The sequence below is a fragment of the Arachis ipaensis genome, chromosome B10 (assembly GCF_000816755.2).
Source record: "Arachis ipaensis cultivar K30076 chromosome B10, Araip1.1, whole genome shotgun sequence".
NCBI classification, from domain to species: Eukaryota; Viridiplantae; Streptophyta; class Magnoliopsida; order Fabales; family Fabaceae; genus Arachis; species Arachis ipaensis.
Window position 1 is genome coordinate 58,896,731 of NC_029794.2, and position 5,509 is coordinate 58,902,239.

A 5,509-nucleotide genomic window follows, 5' to 3' on the forward strand; every position below is an offset into this window, starting at 1 on the left:
AAAGGATGAAATGGAAGAGGATGTTCATGCTAGCATAGTATTATTGGTAGTTCATGGGGTTTTCTGTGGATATGTAAACACTCACTTCTTATTGACTCTTAGGCTTAGAAAGTCTCCTTCAAGCTTTAAGTAACATACTGCTATGACCTCTCATTATTCCTTTATCCTTGGCTATTATTTTGTTCATAAGCTTTATTTGAGTGTCATGTGTAGCAAGTTCATTTTCTTTTCTTTATACTTGACACATTATTCACTATAGACACTTGGCTCACATTCCTTCTTAAAACATTGATGCCCAGCACCTCTTTGGGCTACTAAATGCCTTGTAGTTAGGTTGCTCTTGATAGTGGACTTTCAGCTGATGATCCCGGGTTAGTTAACCCAAGTCACCAAGTGTTGATGCACTCCAAAGAGCTTAATAATCCAAGCAGATCCTAGTACAAAGACACCACAGGAATATATTCTAAGGTTCAAGCTATTGGTGTCTAGCTTTGTTTCTTTTTGTTTTTCTTTTGTTCTGTTGCCATTTTTGGCTTTTTCTTCTCTCTTTTTTTTGTTTTTCTTTTCAACCAAGGATTTTTATTTGATTGAGATTCATAGACAGTAGGCCACTTTCTACTTAAGAGGAGATATCCTAGTTCTCTTATTCATTAAAAGTGAGCTATTATGCAATCACACATTCATACCACCACTTACTTTTATTGTACTTCTATCTAACAGAGAACTATCTCACTTCACATTCAAACATTTCTTTTATTGAATTGAAAATGCAGGGGACAAAGCATGCTTTTTGTCAAGTAAAAGTAAACACACAAGCACACACATAGGCTAGCTTACTTATTTTAAGAGTGATTCTACTTGTATTAGATGAACACTTTAACAAAACACAAGTCAAAACATTTTTCAACAGCAAGAGTTAAGTATAAATACAACCTATTGGTTTGCAGTTCCTTTGTCCTTCCTTCTGTTGTGCCCTTTTGAGTTATGATGCATAGTGTCTTCAAATGGTGGGGAATTCCCTGCACAATTCTCAAGAGTTGCTTGCTTCTCGAGCCCTTAGATGACCAGTTAGTATGCATGAATTAAGTGTGGCTTGTGGATTTAATTTGGTGTGGGAACACCAAACTTAATTTCTTGCCACTTCTCTGGATACAGCATGTTAACTCTAGGCAGAATCTTGTATCCTTGCTAAAGGTTATGAAGTTAAGACTAAAAAGCAGTTAAGTGGGTGAATAATCTGTTTGATTGCTTGGAACTAGCAATGTGCAGGAAGTTAGAATGTGCTTTTGAATGAGGTTTTGGTGGAACACCAAACTTAGAATCCTCCATTCTCCCTTAAGTTGTTTTTAGTGTGCAACACCAAACTTAGCTCCTTGCAATACATATCAATTATTCAACATTTTTATTGAAAAAGCTATGAAAAGAAAACTACCTCAGGTTGGGTTGCCTCCCAACAAGCGCTCTGTTTCTCCATCTGTTTGTTGCAAAAGTGACCACCACCATCACTAACCAGCCCCTTGGGTACTCCATATCTTGTGAAAATGTGCTTTTTAAGGAATTGGAGGACAATCTGTGCATCCCAGGTGGTTGTGGCTATTGCTTCCACCCACTTTGATACATACTCGACTGCCACCAGGATATATCTGAAAGAGTACGAAGGAGGAAAAGGTCCCATGAAATCAATGCCCCATAAGTCAATCACCTCCACTTCCAGGATGAAATTTTGAGGCATCTCATTTCTCTTTGTCAATCCTCCAGTTCTTTGACATTCATTGCATTGGCGAACAAACTCTCTGGCATCCTTGAAGATGGTTGGCCAATAAAACCCACTCTGTAATACCTTTGCAGCTGTTTTCTCTGGTCCAAAGTGTCCACCATATGCTGAGCCATGGCAATGCCATAGTATGTCCTTCATTTCACTTTCAGGGACACACCTCCTAATCATTCCATCAGAGCATCTCTTGAATAGAAAAGGTTCATCCCACAAGAACTTCCTTGCTTCATTGAGTAATTTCTTCATTTGTTGCTTAGAGTTGAATCCTCAGCTCATTATCATGGTGCAGCAAAGTTGCCAGTATTTCGGTCTTCCTCAGGAAGAACCTACAGAGTTTCTGGCACAGTTTTTACAAATTGCTGACACAGTACATGATAAGGAAGTAGATCAGGATGTCTACAGATTATTACTATTTCCATTTGCTACAAAAGACCAAGCTAAGAGGTGGTTAAATAACCAACCTAAGGCTAGCATAAGGACATGGAAACAGCTGTCAGAAAAATTCCTGAATCAATACTTCCCTCCAAAACGGATGACACAGCTAAGGCTGGACATCCAAGGCTTTAAACAATGAGATAATGAATCTCTTTATGATGCCTGGGAGAGATATAGAGAGTTGCTAAGAAAATGCCCCTCTGAAATATTTTCAGAATGGGTGCAGTTAGACATCTTCTATTATGGGCTTACAGAGAAAGCTCAAATTTCTCTAGATCACTCAGCTGGTGGGTCTATACACATGAGAAAGGCAATTGAAGAGGCTCAAGAGCTTATTGATACAGTTTCCAGAAATCAGCATCTGTACCTAAGCAGTGAATCTTCCATGAAAGAAGAGGCTAAAACAGTAACTGCTGAACTCAGTCCTGCAGAACAAATTACTGAATTCAACCAGCAATTAGACTTTCTAACAAAACAGCTGGCCAAATTCAAGGAGATACTACAAGACACAAGAATAGCTAATCTGAATATGGAAGTACAGTTGAAGCAAACAGAACAGCAGTTATCAAAACAAATAATGGATGTGTGCCAAGCAATTCAATTAAGAAGTGGGAAAACATTAAATACCTCACTTCAAGGCAGCAGGAAGCCAAGAAATGAACAACCTGCTATCCAAAATCCCTCTGAGGATAGTAAGAGCCCAGAGAGGAATAACTCTGGCGTTCAAACGTCAGAAACAGGCAAGGATTTGGCGTCAAACGCCCAATGGAAGCTCAGTTCTGGTGTTCAAACGCCAGGAACAAGTAAGGAGTTGGCGTCCAACGCCACTCCAGCTTCTAACCCTGGTATTCAAATGCCAGTGAGGGATCAGACACACACAAGTGCTGATAACAACCCCTCTAAAAAGGCTTCTCCAATCACCTCTGTAGGAAATAAACCTGCAACAACTAAGGTTGAGGAATATAAAGCCAATATATCTTATCCTCAAAAACTCCGCCAAGAGGAGCAGGATAAGCAATTTGCTCGCTTTGCAGATTATCTCAGGACTCTTGAAATAAAGATTTCGTTTGCAGAGGCACTTGAGCAAATACCTTCTTATGCCAAGTTCATGAAGGAGATCTTGAGTCATAAGAAGGATTGGAGAGAAACTGAAAGAGTTCTCCTCACTGACGAATGCAGTGCAGTCATTCTGAAAAGCTTTCCAGAAAAGCTTAAAGATCCCAGAAGCTTTCTAATACCCTGCATATTAGAGGGTAATTGCACCAAGACAGGTTTATGTGATCTTGGGGCAAGCATCAACCTAATACCTGCATCCACTATCAGAAAGCTTGGTTTAACTGAAGAAGTTAAACCAACCCGGATATGTCTCCAACTTGCTAATGGCTCCATTAAATACCCATCAGGCGTGATTGAGGACATGATTGTCAGGGTTGGGCCATTCGTCTTTCCCACTGACTTTGTAGTGCTGGAAATGGAGGAGCACAAAAGTGCTACTCTCATTCTAGGAAGACCTTTCCTAGCAACTGGACGAACTCTCATTGATGTCCAAAAGGGGGAAGTAACCCTGAGAGTCAATGAGGATGAGTTTAAGTTAAATGCTGTCAAAGCCATGCAGCATCCAGATACACCAAAAGACTACATGAAAGTTGATCTCATTGACTCTTTGGTAGAGTAGGTCAACATGGCTGAGAGTCTCGAATCAGAACTGGAAGACATCTTTAAAGATGTTCAGCCTGATTTGGAGGGTTCAGAGGAATTGAAAGAGCCTCTGAGACTTCCTCAGGAAGAGGAGAAACCTCCTAAACCTGAGCTCAAGCCATTACCACCATCCCTGAAATATGCATTTCTGGGAGAAGGTGACACTTTTCCAGTGATCATAAGCTCTGCTTTAAATCCACTGGAAGAGAAAGCACTAATTCCAGTGCTAAGGACACACAAGACAGCTCTTGGGTGGTCCATAAGTGACCTTAAGGGCATAAGCCCAGCTAGATGCATGCACAAAATCCTATTGGAGGATGATGCTAAGCCAGTGGTTCAACCACAGAGGCGGCTAAATCCAGCCATGAAGGAAGTGGTGCAGAAAGAGGTCACGAAATTACTGGAGGCTGGGATTATTTATCCTATTTCTGATAGCCCCTGGGTGAGCCCTGTTCAAGTTGTTCCCAAGAAGGGAGGCATGATAGTGGTTCAAAATGAAAAAAATAAACTGGTTCCTACTAGAACAGTTATAGGGTGGTGCATGTGTATTGACTACAGAAGGCTCAACACAGCCACCAGAAAGGATCATTTTCCTTTACCATTCATAGACCAGATGCTAGAGAGACTAGCAGGTCATGAATATTACTGCTTTTTGGATGGCTATTCAGGTTACAACCAAATTGCAGTAGATCCTCAGGACCAAGAGAAAATAGCATTCACATGTCCTTCTAGAGTATTTGCTTACAGAAGAATGCCTTTTGGTCTGTGTAATGCACCTGCAACCTTTCAGAGGTGCATGCTCTCTATCTTCTCTGATATGGTAGAGAAATTTCTGGAAGTCTTCATGGATGACTTTTCAGTATTTGGGGACTCATTCAGCTCCTGCCTTGACCATTTAGCACTTGTTCTGAAAAGATGCCAAGAGACCAACCTAGTTTTAAACTGGGAAAAATGTTACTTTATGGTAACTGAAGGAATTGTCCTTAGGCATAAAATTTCAAACAAGGGGATAGAGGTGGATCAAGCTAAAGTGGAAGTAATTAAAAAATTACCACCACCTGCTAATGTTAAGGCAATCAGAAGCTTTCTGGGGCATACAGGATTCTATAGGAGGTTTATAAAGGATTTTTCAAAAATTGCAAAACCCCTGAGTAATCTGCTAGCTACTGACAAGCACTTTGTGTTTGACACAGAGTGTCTGCAAGTGTTTGAGACTCTGAAAGTTAAGCTGGTCACAGCACTAGTTATTTCTGCACCAGACTGGACATTACCATTTGAACTAATGTGTGATGCCAGTGACCATGCCATTGGTGCAGTACTGAGACAAAGGCATGACAAGCTTCTGCATGTCATTTATTATGCTAGCCGTGTTTTAAATGATGCCCAGAAAAATTACACAACCACAGAAAAAGAATTGCTTGCAGTGGTTTATGCCATTAACAAGTTTAGATCATACTTAGTAGGATCAAAAGTGATTGTGTACACTGACCATGCTGCTCTTAAATATCTACTCACAAATCAGGATTCAAAACCCAGGCTCATAAGATGGGTGTTGCTTCTGCAAGAGTTTGATATAGAAATAAGAGACAGAAAAGGAACAGA